Source organism: Procambarus clarkii, chromosome 87, assembly GCF_040958095.1.
Source record: "Procambarus clarkii isolate CNS0578487 chromosome 87, FALCON_Pclarkii_2.0, whole genome shotgun sequence".
Taxonomy (NCBI): domain Eukaryota; kingdom Metazoa; phylum Arthropoda; class Malacostraca; order Decapoda; family Cambaridae; genus Procambarus; species Procambarus clarkii.
The window spans coordinates 11,537,989-11,554,915 of record NC_091236.1 but is presented as its reverse complement, the minus strand read 5'-3'; positions in this window follow the sequence as shown (position 1 = coordinate 11,554,915).

Here is a 16,927-nt window from a genome sequence, read left to right as displayed (position 1 = left end):
GTATAAAGAAAAGCGTGGGAGAAATAGAGGGGAAGGGAGATCATTCACCAGGCATCCTGGGTTGACGATCTGATCAACCAGGCTGTTGGATGTCACTGAGGTCATCCCGTGTCCCCTTTGAAGGTTCCTAAATTCCTTCATTAATGGCGAAAGACATCAACTAGAGAGGATTTTGTTTTGTGTATTGAGAGAGGAGAGGTGTTTGGTCCCTGGTGTTTATAGATTTGTCTCCTGGAGCATCTATATTCTTTCCAGTGGAGCTGTTTTTCACAGCCAGTGGAGCTGTTTTACACAGCCAGTGGAGCTGTTTTACACAGCCAGTGGAGCTGTTTTACACAGCCTGTGGAGCTGTTTTACACAGCCAGAGACTGTTTTTCACAACTAGTGGAGCTGTTTTACACAGTGGCTGTTTTTCACAGTCAATGGCTGTTTTTCACAGTCAATGGCTGTTTTTCACAGTCAGTGGAGCTGTTTTTCACAGCCAGTGGAGCTGTTTTACACAGCCAGTGAAGCTGTTTTACACAGCCAGTGGAGCTGTTTTTCACAGCCAGTGGAGCTGTTTTACACAGCCAGTGGCTGTTTTACACAGTCAGTGAAGCTGTTTTACACAGCCTGTGGAGCTGTTTTACACAGCCAGAGACTGTTTTTCACAACTAGTGGAGCTGTTTTACACAGTGGCTGTTTTTCACAGTCAATGGCTGTTTTTCACAGTCAGTGGAGCTGTTTTTCACAGCCAGTGGAGCTGTTTTACACAGCCAGTGAAGCTGTTTTACACAGCCAGTGGAGCTGTTTTACACAGCCAGTGGCTTTTTTACACAGCCAGTGGCTGTTTTTCACTGCCAATGGCTGTTTTACACAGCCTGCCATGCCTCCCGAATTTGTGAGTGCCCGGTACCACTCCATCTAACATTTCCCAGGTATAAACTACACTTCATGACCCCTGCCTGGAGCCCTGTGGTGTATAGGTTTGTGGAGGCTGGTTAGGGGACCAGAAACTGGGGAGAGGTTCGAGTGAAAAGGACGAGTTAGTGCCTAATCGTTTCAGTAGTTTACATGCCAGCAACTCCGAGGTAGTAGGGGGTTTAAGGTGTTTATAATACGTCTATTTGCCTTGTTGAACATGTTGCTATTCAATTGAGCTGTTTCCACTGTCAAGGTCTTTGTCGACTCTGGCTTTAAAGTTGTGGATGGAGGTGGCTCCTATAACTTCTTATTTTTAGAGTTTTTTTCGAGTTTGTTGACTGTGTTGTACAGGGTGAGGTGGTGGTGGTGGATTGTGGTGGTGGATTGTGGTGGTGATGGTGGTGGATGAGTCCTGGGGTGTGGTGGTAGTGGTGGTGGATGAGTCCTGGAGTGTAGTGGTGGTGGTGGATGAGTCCTGGATGTAGTGGTTGTAGATGAGTCCTAGAGTGTGGTGATGGTGGTGGATGAGTACTCGAGTGTGGTGGTAGTGGTGGTGGATGAGTCCTGGATGTAGTGGTTGTAGATGAGTCCTAGAGTGTGGTAGTGGTGGTGGATGAATCCTGGAGTGTGATGATGGTGGTGGTGGATGAATCCTGGAGTGTAGTGGAGATGGTGGTGGATGAGTCCAAGAGTGTGGTGGTGGTGGATGAGTCCTAGAGTGTGGTGGTAGTGGATGAGTCCTGGATGTAGTGGTGTTGGTGGATCAACAAACAGGCAATATTTTACCTTCATTACTTTTCATCATAATAACCTTCGTTTACTATAACTCTACATTATAACACTCGCCTCTTTTCTCCGAATTAAATATAACAAAAATTTACTAAATTGCATAATTTATAATATTTTCCTTCCCCTCGCGCCTGTTCTCCTTGTTCATTAATGTTCAGATATAACAAAGTGTTCAATAAAGCACAGGGCGGGGTGGGGGTGATTAGAGGGGGGGGGTGATGGGATGGGGGTGGGTGATGGGGTGGTAGGGATGGGGTTATGGGGGGGGGGGAAGGTCTCAGGAACAAAGACCTATCGTTCAGGTCAGGATCCTTCCTCCCCAGATATCGAGATATCGAGACGAGACGAGTGGACCCAATTCCTCGCTTCCCAAAGCCTTAAAAACCCAAATCTTCAACCTATTTCGACCAAATAAAGTACCTATCTGTTTCCTTAACTAAAACCCTACATCCTTGTATCTACAACACAATCAAGCAGACAGCTTCATGTCTGCGTGATTACGCGTCTGCTGATCTGCTTGCTTGTTTAATTCTAATTTGTTTTGTTTTCATACGTGGGTGTGACTCTTGTTAGCAGGTTGAGTGAGAGCATTTTCTTCCTCGTAGCTTATGGTAATCCTAACCTTACTAGTTTTCCCAGGAATACTACTCTGTAATGGGACAGGTGCCCAGTCAATCCTCCCTGGCTAGGACTCGAACCGGGACTAAAATCGCTCGCCGAGGGTATAGTGTTATTACGCCCACTATACCTAAGATGTGTTTATCTGTCTATTTATCTAATTACCTGCTTGGATAATTTGTTATCTCCTAGCATGTGGATATCTCTAGCTATCCGTTTGTCTGGTATTTCACTTGTTTCTGTTCTCATCTTAGTTGGGCTTGCGAGGGGTTGAGCTTTGGCTCTTGGGTCCCACCTCTGAAGGGAGATGTGATGTGAGGTGGAGAGAGAGTTTAACGAGTATAGGTGACTATTAAAGACAATTAATTACTATGCCACTCTGCACTTATGTGTCAAGTTTTAGCACACACTTTCATCCCTCATTTGGTTGGAGACAGGTTGAAGGATAACTAGATATCACTGATAGATAATGGCCTATGGAGACAAATACATAATATACCTGGTATGTATTATGTATATACGAGAGAAGGGTGGTATATACCTGGTATGTATTATGTATATACGAGAGAAGGGTGGTAAGGGTGTGTGTGTGTGAATGAGCAGTGGGAGGTGTAGGCGACGGGGCAGGCTGTTATTGTTGGCATAAATATGGTGTAATGTTAACTCTAGTGAGGAGTTCACTCGCTGCTTCAGACGTTAAGTTGCGTCCAATTTTCTCCCACGTCCGCTACACCCGCGGCTGGTCCCTGAGGGACTGTAGCTACGGCGCCCCTGGGGGTGTGTGTGGGGGTGTAGGGGTAGTGGGAGTGTCAGTGTATATAAACACCCAGATATTACTTGCTAGGGGGGGGGCATGGGAGACATCTCCCGTCACGCAGGGTGCAGTCGCACCACCACAGATCTCCAGTATCAGCTAATGATGCTGCTAATGGCTCAAAAGGGCCACCACTTACGGGCTATTCATGCACGTGCCACCTTTTAGGTGGCTTAATCTTCATCAATGAATCAATCTTGCCAGGGGCACACATCACCGCTCCTGTGCCAGGTAAGTCCACTACGGGCTCACCATAGCCCGTGCTACTTGCCCCGCTCCTGTGACAGGTAAGTTACGGGCTCACACAGTAGCCCGTGCTACTTGGAACTCGTTCCGAGTAGCTGAATCTAGAACAACAGGGACGACGACGTTTCGGTCCGTCCTGGACCATTCTCAAGTCGATTAACTTGTCAAACGACTTGAGAAGATCGAAACGTCGTCGTCCCTTCTAGTGTGTGGTCTGGTCAACATACTTCAGCCACGTTATTGTGACTCATCGCCTGCACAATGATATATGTTGTTGACAAATAGAGGAATAAAGGCCTTTGTTGAATGCCCGTCTCTCCCATCAATTCCCAACTCGATTACAACGAAGCTACACATTGATGCACAGCGATCAGGTAAATGTTGATGCTTCCAAAGTAGCCGACAGCGTTCATCAATCAGATTGGACGACAATATACAAGCTCTCACGCTTGATTGGTTTCCATTATCGAATCAGGAAGCCTGATGGGTTAACTGAGCCATCCCCCCCCCCCACCTTTGGTCAACGACTGTGACCTTCCCAGGATGCGTCTTGACTTCTAGGTGAACAGAGGCAACAGGCGTAAGAAAGCACGCCTAGGCGTTTCAATCAGCCAGAGGTGAGACTTAAACTCGGGTCTAATCGGTTACGAGCCGATTGGAGCGGGATTTTCTATATTGACAGTGGATGGATAGGGGGGGATTGTCTACCCCTTAGAGGATATGTAAGGACGAAAAGAAGAGGTCAATCTCATCCTTCAGCGTGGATAGGATTGGGATAGAGTTTCCTTAGGTATTTGGAAGACTTGGAACCTTTAAAATGAGATGGTTAGACCAAGAATTCTCACACAGCCCCGCTCCTGTGCCAGGCAAGTCCACTACGGGCTCACCATAGCCCGTGCTACTTGGAACTTGTTCCAGGTAGCTGAATCTATAACAACAACAATCAAGAATTTCTTCAGAATGTGTGTGATCTATGTACAACAGCGATGTAAATCATTCTAACTAATAACAATCGTATTTACGAATAATTTCATTATAACGACAAATGATGTGTTACGAGTATGATACATTTAGGATGATATCAACCAGCGCATCCTTATCACGGAACATCGGCATATATATGACAAAAATTATGTATTGGGTGTATTAAAAGGTCAAATGATGAAGATAAGTAATTGATGAGTGGCATTACCAAGGTCCATCTGGGACACAGGGTCTGGGACACAGGTGGTGTAGGGTTCGACCCCCAACCACACCAGGTATTAGTGGGGCCAGCCAGAGACTTGGGGCCCGCGCAGGAATTTCCCTGAAAAAAAAAAATACAGCTATGCCTTTACTGAACTGGAAGATAGCTTTGCATCATGCTTGTGTCTGAAGCAAGATACAACAACAACAAGAATCAAACTTTTGATTCTTGTCCATCATTTCATTTTCATCATTTTCCATCATTTCATTTCTTGTCCATCATCATCATTTTTGTCCATCATTTCATCTCATTTGGTCTCCGGATGCATGCCTGAATTGAGGAGATAGATAACCAACAAATATTTTTAAAGCAGGACTTGAGAATTACCTTGGGTTGCTTGCAAGCAGCCTAAGAACAACAACAAACTAAGAACTTCAACATTTTGTAGTTCTGAGAATGTGTGAATATGGTAGTTAAATCACAGTCTCCGTGGTGTAGTGGTAAGATACTCGCCTGGCGTTCCGCGAGCGCTTTGTCATGGGTTCGTATCCTGGCCGGGGAGGATTTACTGGGCGCAAATCCTTTTCTGTAGCCTCTGTTTAACGCAACAGTAAAATTGTTACTTGGTTGTAACAACGATTCTTCGCGGCGGGGATCGTATTCCAGGGACCTGCCCGAAACGCTACGCGTACTAGTGGCTGTACAAGAATGTAACAACTCTTGTATATATCTCAAAAAAAAAAAATCGTCTATTACATAACCTTAAAAGATGAACCCCAAGCTAATTGAAATAACTTCCTAGAGCCGCTAGTTTCCTCTTTCAGCGCCTTAGTCGTGGCGATCCAGAGAGGAAATGATCACTGCATCCGAGGTTCCTGCCCGCCATCTGAGGAGCTGGAGGAGCTGTACAACTTGTGATGACAAGTAGCCTTGTACCCTGCATGTAACCAATGTTGTAACCCCTTTTTGTGTAATGAAATTTTAAATAAAGTTAGATATACACATATTATATACAATATTTTATCTATTACCCCTTATTGATAACTGTGATCAAGCCGCCGCCTGACGATGGGGGATCGTTAAGAGGGGCCATCATGGGAGTAATCAGGTTCGTGACACGGGAGTAACAAGGTAGTTTGTCGGGGTTTAATGACTCTTAGCAGGCTCGTTGAGCGGTAGCGTTTGTCCTACCAGCACCGGCTTCAGGAGCCGGGCCATTGTTATTGTTCCTCGTTTTCTGTTGGACGCCCCAGTGGGTTATCCTACGTTTTTCTTCGTCTTCTAAATAATTTCTGGGGAATGTTGGTGATTTTAAGTGAACAATAAGTAATGCCTGTGATAATTACTCTTGATACACGGTTATCGGAAGTTAATTATGGTATATTATAGGTTTCTCTCTCTCTCTCTCTCTCTCTCTCTCTCTCTCTCTCTCTCTCTCTCTCTCTCTCTCTCTCTCTCTCTCTCTCTCTCTCTCTCTCTCTCTCTCTCTCTCTCTCTCTCTCTTCTCTCTCTCTCTCTCTCTCTCTCTCTCTCTCTCTCTCTCTCTCTCTCTCTCTCTCTCTCTCTCTCTCTCTCTCTCTCTCTCTCTCTCTCTCTCTCTCTCTCTCTCTCTCTCTCTCTCTCTCTCTCTCTCTCTCTCTCTCTCTCTCTCTCTCTCTCTCTCTCTCTCTCTCTCTCTCTCTCTCTCTCTCTCTCTCTCTCTCTCTCTCTCTCTCTCTCTCTCTCTCTCTCTCTCTCTCTCTCTCTCTCTCTCTCTCTCTCTCTCTCTCTCTCTCTCTCTCTCTCTCTCTCTCTCTCTCTCTCTCTCTCTCTCTCTCTCTCTCTCTCTCTCTCTCTCTCTCTCTCTCTCTCTCTCTCTCCCCCCTCCCTCCCTCCCTCCCTCCCTCCCTCCCTCCCCCCCCCCCCCTCCCCGAAAAGAGTGCACATTATAATCACAAAATAACCCAGAACTGTTGGCACTTGGCACTCTAATGAGAGATGCCAAGCCTCGCCGCTCACCCCAACATTACGGAGATTAACGCCCCGGTGGAGTGTGTTTTCACACACACACACACACACGCACACACACACACACACACACACACACACACACACACACACACACACACACACACACTGCCGCCGCCGCCAGTGTCGATATTGATGCTGGTGGCATTGTAGGGGGGGATGTGGCACTGTATGGGGGGGTGGCACTGTGTGTGGGGGGGGGGAGGAAGTGTTGCTGGTGGCACTATGTACAGGAGTAGTGAGGGAAGAATAGGGGTTGTACAGGTGAGAGAAGAATAGGGGGTTTAACCCAGGTAGAAAGGGACTGTATCTATAGCGCTCAGAGGAAGAGGGGTCATGTATTCCACGGTTGGGTAAGGAAAGAGACAGAAAAGGAAAGGAAGAGGGGGGGGGGGTTGTATAAGGGTCAAGCGACAAGCCATCGCGAGTATGTAGCACTTAGAAGGGGTCAGGATAATGATTTGGGAAAGGGACGGGGAAAAAGGAATGGTACCTATCCACTTAATGCACAGTCGGGGGATTGAACGCCGACCTGCATGAAGCGAGACCGTCGCTCTACCGTCCAGTCCAAGAAGTGATTGGGCACCATTCCCCCACCCCCCCTCACCCCCATCTCATCGCAAATCCTTGTCCTGATCCCATCCAAGTGTTATATAGACGTTAATGGCTCGACACACTGGAGAGAGAGAGAGACAGAAGAAACACAGAGGGATAGGAGGATGGTGACAGTTTAATACAGAAAGAATCAAACGAGAGGGACAGAGAGAAAAATGTGAGGGGGGGGAATTAATGGTAAATAAACAAACAGGTTTAGTTATTAACAATACACCTCATACCTATCCTTCTAGGCGGTGATGGAGAGGTTTTCAGAGACACATAACGGGTTCAGGCCTTGAACTATATGTTTAACACGTCTCTAACCCTGTCCATGGAGGACAGAAGAAAATGTACAGTATATATGTTGGTTAGCATTGTAAATGTATGGCTCACGTCTGTGGTAGAAAATAATAAAAAAAAAATGGGTTCAGGAACCCATTATGTGACCTAACCCCTATAGTTCATTTAGCTTAGCAAAGTAACAGTCTTTACTAAGTTACCCATTTTTTTAATTCACAAAGATGGTAATCAGTTCCCTCTTTACGAGTAAAAAAAAATATGTTTTAGGTAACTCATCAGTTGTATTCGGAGATCAATATGGGAAGGAATCCACCGGAGACTCCATCATAGATTCACACACAGATCACAATAACGTGATGCATCAAATGAACAAATCCACAAGGGATGCTCCCGGACGCAGGTTCGAATCCTCGCCACGGCCCTTGTGGATTTGTCCATCATAGATTATTTCCTTGCATATGTGTCAAGCCTGAGACGTACGCAAGTCACAGTTATGCCTTGAGGAGTTGGACGCAGTCAAGGATAACAAAGTCAATTACAATTAACTTGTCTTTGGATAATTATACTTGTTTGAGTACAAGGATTATGGCAATTTTTTTTTTTTATTGGCGTGTGTGAAGTGTGTAATAATCAATCAATAATCTATATTGTAATAATAATGTATTGTTTACAATAAATTATTGTTTACAATAAATTATTGTAAACAATAAATTATTGTAAACAATAATTTATTGTAATCAATAACGGGAAACTCAGTTATCTATACGCGTTCCACACTCATAGGATTGTTGTTGTTTAAGATTTGCTACTTGGAACACAAAGTTCCAAGTATCACGGGCTATGGTGAGCCCGCAGTCCACTCATAGGAACAGGAGGCAGCTCCCGCTATCACAACAACTGCACCGCAGGACTGGTGCAAGGAGCCATCAGTGTAAATAATTTGAGAGAGGGAGCGCTCTTTGACATGAGCATCAATTTGATTTTAGGCTTTGTGTTTTGATTCCCGTCAAAGCTTGGGGTTTGAAGTGAAATGGAGATAAGTTTATTGAGGAATAAATGCACACAGAGGGTTGATATATATATATATATATAATATATATATATATATATATATATATATATATATATATATATATATATATATATATATATATATATATATATATATATATATTCATACACATCACAAACAATCAACATTTTGCCAAAGATCTGATTAATATACATATACATATCCATTTCTTCCTTTATACATGTTACAGTTATGTCTTAAAGAGTTGAGAGCATTTAAGCGTTAATTTGCGTTAAAAACTAAATCAGTAGAGGAACTTGTATAGTAAAAGTATATATATTTTCTAAATATTTCTCGCAGCATATATATATCCAAAGTAAAAAAATCAATTAATTAACCGAAAAATAAATGTCAGCTATATATAAGCAAGCCATGTATAGAAATTAAATTTAAATAATTACACAGGCACAGCTTTTTCGGAAATGTTCCCTAAAAACCCTTGTTCGCGTTTTTTTCTCCGCCACCTTGGCAGTATTGTGCATAATATATGTGTTTGTGCAAATATACAGGGATTTGCTTTTTGGGGAGGACGAAGGGGTACTCAGCCAAATTAATTTTCATTTCGGTGTGTGTGTGTGTGTGTGTGTGTGTGTGTGTGTGTGTGTGTGTGTGTGTGTGTGTGTGTGTGTGTGTGTCTAGTTGTGCTTGCGGGGGTTAAGCTTTGGCTCTTTGGTCCCGCCTCGCAACTGTCAATCAATTGGTGTACAGTTGACCAGACCACACATTAGAAGGTGAAGGGACGACGACGACGTTTCGGTCCGTCCTGGATCATTCTCAAGTCGATTGGATCCTGCACCAATTGACTTGAGAATGGGTCCAGGACCGGACCGAAACGTTGTCGTCGTCCCTTCACCTGCTAGTGTGTGATCTGGTCAACATTCTTCAGCCACGTTATTGTGACTAATCGCCTACCATTGGTGTACAGTTTTTGGAGCCTATTGGGCGCTATCAAATCTACATTTGAAACTGTGTATGGAGTCAGCCTCCACCACATCACTGCCTAATGCATGGAAGATTACACAGTGTAGATAAAAAACTAGCTATAAGTTCATCTAATACTGTACTCCAATCTCGGTTATCAATCAGACTCTATCTGATTTCCTGCTGGTGTCATGTATTCCACCTGTTAACTACTCTGACACTGAAAATGTTCTTTCAATTGTCTCTGTGGCTCATTTGGGTACAAAGTTTCCACCTGGGTCCCCTTGTTCGAGTACGAACAAGGGGACCCATATGGGTATGGATTGGATGGGTATGGATTGAACTCCATACCCATCCTGTGAGGTATGGGTATGAAGTCAATACACATACCCATGGGTATGGGTATGGAGTGGAGTATGGGTACTTATTAACCATCTACATTAACCATTAACCATCTTATTAACCATCTACTAACCAACTTATCTTGAGGTTATCTTGAGATGATTTCGGGGCTTTTTAGTGTCCCCGCGGCCCGGTCCTCGACCAGGCCTCCACCCCCAGGAAGCAGCCCGTGACAGCTGACTAACACCCAGGTACCTATTTTACTGCTAGGTAACAGGGGCATAGGATGAAAGAAACTCTGCCCATTGTTTCTCACCGGCGCCTGGGATCGAACCCAGGACCACAGGATCACAAGTCCAGCGTGCTGTCCGCTCGGCCGACCGGCTCCCCATAGTTAAACAAATTTTAACAAGGACATAACAAGGACAAGGACTAGAACTGAACACCAATATCAGTTTTGCTAAACAAGTTAACATCGATGAGTTAGTTAACAAGCTTAACGTATACATCGATGGGCGCACAACATACAAGAGCAATGCATATTCAACACTAAATTAACTTTATCGTCGTTAAATTAACTTCTTCTTGTTTAAGATTCGGTACCTAGAACAAAAAGTTCCAAGTAGCACGGGCTATGGTGAGCCCAATTAACGTTAAACCGACGCCACTCTTGGCTAGTGGCTCATTTGGGGATACACTTAACTGCTTCGTTTACTCTGGAGCTTGTCTATGTATGTATTAACACGATGCACTGAGCGGGGTGAGAATAGCTTGAGCTACCTCATCCCTTTGTGTGTATTTTACCTCAATAAACTTATTTCAATTTCAATTTCAACTCTGGTTCCTCAAAATGTTTAGTTCCTTTGTGTTCCTTAACCACAGCTTCGTAATTTGTTTTTTCTACCACAGACGTGGCCAGACATTTACAATGCTAACCAGCATATATACATTTTCTTCTGTCGTCTATGGACAGGGTTAGAGATGTGTTAAACATATAGTTCAGGGTTTATTGAACACTCAACCACAGAAGGTGATTCGGTGCTTTTAAAATGCTAAGCTAACCTACATACGTAAATACATAGATACACAGATTTACGTATGCCCTACATAAAGTGTTCAATGTGTCTTATATATAGTGTCATTAATGTGCATTTACAAAGGTGAAATGTAATTCTGATCAGCTTCCATATATACTTTATACAATACGCAGTTTCTTTTGGAGCAAATCACTATATAAACACTCAACTACGGGCTCACCATAGCCCGTGCTGCTTGGAACTTTTTGTTCCAAGTAGCGAATCTTTTAACTTCAACATATAAACACACTTTACAAGTGCCTAATGAGGTTTATATGGGCTTCAGGCCAAGGTGCATCGAACGCCAAGCCAATATAGTATCAAAAGAGGCGTTCTATCCTCGTAGAAAGTTGAGGAAACAGATGTTTCCCGGATTTGAGAGACAAAGCTTCCTTCGTGTGTCGGTTCAGCTTCTCCGCTATTCTCGGAAAGCCCAATCGTTTAAGCCTACACCAGGGGCTTAGTAGTACACAATACGACTTTGGACTGATTCGATTGCCCAGATAGAAAAGGCTATAAGGCTTTTTTAATGACGTTCGGTAAGAGAGTGATTAGCGTTGGGCGTTTTAATAGGTTCGTTATTTGCGTTATCGACAGGTCAGATTATGGAAGGGTGTTTGGGGTGAGGGGGGGAGGGGGGGGGAGGGGAGCTACGATGGGGAAAGCACGTGCGTGTGTATGCGTGTGCGTGTGTGTGTATATACTCACGTAGTTGTGCTTGCGGGAGTTGAACTCTGGCTCTTTGGTCTGCCTTTCAACCGTCAATCAACTGATGTACAGATTCCTGACCCTACTGTGTGTGTGTGTGTACTCACCTAGTTGTGTTTGCGGGGGTTAAGCTCTGGCTCTTTGGTCCCGCCTCTCAACCGTCAATCAACAGGTATACAGATTCATGAGCCTATCGGGCTCTGTCATATCTACACTTGAAACTGTGTATGGAGTCAGCCTCCACCACATCACTTCCTAATGCATTCCATTTGTCAACCACTCTGACACTAAAAAAGTTCTTTCTAATATCTCTGTGGCTCATTTGGGCACTCAGTTTCCACCTGTGTCCCCTTGTGCGTGTTCCCCTTGTGTTAAATAGACTGTCTTTATCTACCCTATCAATCCCCTTCAGAATCTTGAATGTGGTGATCATGTCCCCCCTAACTCTTCTGTCTTCCAGCGAAGTGAGGTTTAATTCCCGTAGTCTCTCCTCGTAGCTCATACCTCTCAGCTCGGGTACTAGTCTGGTGGCAAACCTTTGAACCTTTTCCAGTTTAGTCTTATCCTTGACTAGATATGGACTCCATGCTGGGGCTGCATACTCCAGGATTGGCCTGACATATGTGGTATACAAAGTTCTGAATGATTCTTTACACAAGTTTCTGAATGCCGTTCGTATGTTGGCCAGCCTGGCATATGCCGCTGATGTTATCCGCTTGATATGTGCTGCAGGAGACAGGTCTGTGTGTGTGTGTGTGTGTGTGTGTGTGTGTGTGTGTGTGTGTGTGTGTGTGTGTGTGTGTGTGTGTGTGTGTGTGGTAATTAGTGAACGTAACTGAAGGTGATTACACATACCTGAAATTCTAAATTTAATCTTCATGGTCAAATTTCCTTATAAAACGACACAATTTTCAAAGTCATTTATGTACAGTCCCACATCACTTGTGCTTACCAATAGCACAGTAACATAATATTTAAAGTATCTTTTTTATAATTAAACTAGAGCTCAATTTGAGTAAAAAGTCGAAACTGGTCTGTTTTTCCTTACAACCAAATTTCTTTATCAAATTACTAACGTTGTCAAATTTGATAATGTGCATTCTCCCTTCAGTTGCACTCACCAATAGCACTCGTGTATAATATTTTTAATATTCGTCTTATTTTTCAAACTGGAGGTCCATTTGTGCACAAGGCTAAAAATCTTCATTTTTTCCTTGTGGTCAACTTTTCTTATGAAACGACAAAATTGAACTTCATATATATGTGTATGCAAATCCCTTTTTTTCCAATCTTATTTGTCGCCATATAAATGTATATAATTCTAGTTGGATATATTGTAATTTATTAATTAACAATGACCATTTAGGGAAAAACGAAAAATTCGTCAATTTTACTCAATATGACCTCCAGTTTAGACAATAAAATCACTATTTATAGGGTTCCGGTAGAACAGTTGGGCACGTTCTCGACTCATAATCGAGAATTCCGGATTCGAATCTTGGGCGGGACAGAAATGGTTATGCGTATTTCCTATCACCTAATGCATCTGTTCACCTAGCAAATAGTACACACCCAGGAGTTAGTCACCTTGTGTGTGTGGGGGGGGGCAGTAATTCAACCTTGGGGGGGTGGGGGGGAAAGCTCAATATAAGCCTAACATGAATATATATACACCGGCTGCTTGTCCCCCCGACACAGTGAACTATTATGAATTATTTAATATATTGGTATACACAATTGAACGTGATTGTACATAATTGAAGTTGGAAATTGTCATTTAAATAATGAAATATTTCCATGAGGGAAAAAATTGAGATTTTTAACATTTTTACCCAAACTGACCTAAGAAAAAAAGTGTTATTGGTAAGCACTTAAAGTTAGAAATTTAGTCATTTAATAAGGAATCTTGATCAGAAGGAAAAATAGAATGAACAAATCCACAAGGGCCGTGACGAGGATTCGAACCTACGTCCGAGAGCCTCTCAGACGCTGCCTTAATCGACTGAGCTACGACATGGTCAAAATGCCATGACCAAGGCATTTGGATTTTGTTCATTTGATGCATCACGCAATTGTGATTTCTGTGTGTAATGAAAAATAGAGGTTTTCGCATTTAACTCTTTCTAGAAGATTTGATTTCCTGTATTTAGCGTATGAAAAGTGCAACGTTTATATTGCCTAAACCTTTTGGGCATTTCGTTTTAGTAAAACTATCTCGTCACTTGTCTCTTGTATTCCTGCAACCTGTACCTCAAATACAACGTTGTATTTTGACGTACACTGTACCTAAGGCTAAATAAATTATCGCACAAGAAAATGGTAGCTGCTTCACGAAATTGACACACTCTCCACGTTTTCTGTTTTGGGTTCTCTGGTTGATTAGGACACTTTAATACAACGGGTTTCTTGACGTTGGTAAACCTTAGGAGGATGGACTGCTCTCCTTGCATGGTGACATTAAGTGCCTTCACTCTTTATACTCTCTTCCCAGCTCTCAGACAAGAGATTGACTTATAGCAAAACTCTCTCCTCATTCTCTTACTTTGCTCTCTTCTTTTCCAGTCTTTAAACCTCGCATTGCGAACATAATAGCAGCTCCCATAGGCTATATAAAGGGTTAAAACAATGGGTATCAATCGACTTGAGAATGGTCCAGGACGGACCGAAACGTCGTCGTCGTCCCTTCACCTTCTAGTGTGTGGTCTGGTCAACATACTTTAGCCACGTTATTGTGACTCACCGCCTGCAAATGGGTATCAAGAACTAAGTGACACAGGGATAATTTATACAGATAATGCTATTAAATTCTATGCAGGGTTGCATAGTCAAGTCAGCTGTATGTGGACAGTATCCTGCACAGGAAATTTTTGGGTGAATTATGAGTATATCCTCACGAGTTCTGGAGGAGATTGAGCAATGGCAAAGCTCCAGGTACCTCATACCTGCAGGTCTGAGGGGTCTAATGATGGGGCATTCAATACCTTAGCGAGAGAGTTCAACTCTTTATCTGTTGATGATCTAGTTCCTGCTCTCAGAGTTTAGATATAGTGCTCGGGGGAGTTGAGAGAGATCCGTCACCTGTGTAGCCACATGCTACACAGGTAACGGTATTGCCACCTGCCACAGGTAACGGTATAGCCACCTGTCACAGGTAACGGTAGCCACCTGCCACAGGTAACGGTATAGCCACCTGTCACAGGTAACGGTAGCCACCTGCCACACAGGTAACGGTAGTCACCTGCCACACAGGTAACGGTAGTCACCTGTCACAGGTAACGGTAGCCACCTGCCACAGGTAACGGTAGCCACCTGTCACAGGTAACGGTATAGTCACCTGTCACAGGTAACGGTAGCCACCTGCCACAGGTAACGGTAGCCACCTGTCACAGGTAACGGTATAGTCACCTGTCACAGGTAACGGTAGCCACCTGCCACAGGTAACGGTAGCCACCTGCCACAGGTAACGGTATACCCACCTGCCACAGGTAACGGTAGACTAACCTGATCCTATCAACTAACGCATCGATTGATAGGATCGAATGTCAAGGATAGTTAACCAAATAACCCATGACTTGATAAACTTCTAGTGTTGCCCAAAGGTTTTGGGATCAGATGTAAATAAATCCTAACTTTTTATTTTTGTAATCCCAACAACAAATAATCCACTGTAATCCTTGCAATAATAAGTAATCCTTGTGCCTTAGAAAGTCTGTGTTTTTGTATAACAGGATATCCTCTTATTGTCGTTTACTGATTTGGTTATCCTCTTCCCCCCCCCCCCCCCACTTCCATGCCTGTTGCAAGGGCGATTAATGCTGTCATTATCTGGTGTACTGAGTGCAAGAATCATGCAAACCTGAGGCATTACGCCTGGAGAAGCAAGCATTGAAGCCCCATGTTGCAACCTTTGCAACCTTTACAAGGGGCCTGGTAGCCTGGTGGATAGCGCGCAGGACTCGTAATTCTGTGGCGCGGGTTCGATTCCCCGCACGAAGCAGAAACAAATGGGCAAAGTTTCTTTCACCCTGAATGCCCCTGTTACCTAGCAGTAAATAGGTACCTGGGAGTTAGTCAGCTGTCACGGGCTGCTTCCTGTGGGTGGAGGCCTGGTCGAGGACCGGGCCGCGGGGACACTAAAAAAGCCCCGAAATCATCTCAAGAAGCATATGTTGGTTCCCTGCATGTTGGTACAACTGATGGAATGTCCCTGATTGATTACAATCGGGGATTGCATATTGATGTCACTCGTATGTTGTTGATTTTCAACCACATACGAAAAGTTGGGTTCACGTGTGTGTGTGTGACTGAATCCCTATTGCTTCATACAGGTCAAGAGGAGGAGGAGAGACCAATTTAACGGCTGGCAACAATTTATCCGTTGATGATTGTGCATAATCAAGCCAATTGATGTTCCAGGCCAGATTTAAAGGCGTTTTCTGTAGCACCCGATATTAAGGGCCAGGATTAGAGTTAAAGGTTGGCGTTAATAATGCATCAATCAAGGTCTTTATCTCACCTGCATAGAAGTAAAATGGTGGATGGAGAGAGAGAGAGAGAGAGAGAGAGAGAGAGAGAGAGAGAGAGAGAGAGAGAGAGAGAGAGAGAGAGAGAGAGAGAGAGAGAGAGAGAGAGAGAGAGAGAGAACAACAGCAACAGTAGTCCACATTTCTCCCATTGGCTACTATCCACACCTAGGCTTTAACAGTCCATTACGGGCTCGCCATAGCCCGTGCTACTTGGAACATTTTGTTCCAAGTAGCTGAATCTATAACAACAACAACAACATCATCCTAGACTTACATAATCTCGTGTCTCGATTACCGGTCGTTAAGAAACACGTCTGCAATCTGGACGGCTCAAATGAAAACGAGGGGCCGTTTAAATAAGCACATCTCATGAAATTTTCTCTTGAAATTGTATACAATCTTGAAGCTCATCTGTACGACTTTACTCTAATGTATAATGGTGTTTGGGAGGGTGTGTAGGTAGTGGTTAGTGGCTAGTGGTTAGTGGGTAGCAGTGTGGGTCTTTATGCGGAGTAGGATAGCAGGGGGGAGGGGGGAGGGGAATTGATAGGGAGAAGGATTCTATGGGTGGGGGATATTGTATGTGTGTGTAATTACTTAAGTATAGTTACAGGATGAGAGTTACGTTCGTGGTATCCCGTCTTCCCAGTGCTCTTTGTCGTATAACACTTTGGGAACTAACTCAAGGGGAGTGTGCGCGCGCGTGCGAGCACGCACGCATCACAACAGATGATATCTACAACTTTACGAACTGTGATTGCCAGGCGCTGTAAATAACCTTTAACACTCCCTCCCCCCTCCCCACCCCAAACCTCCATTCGT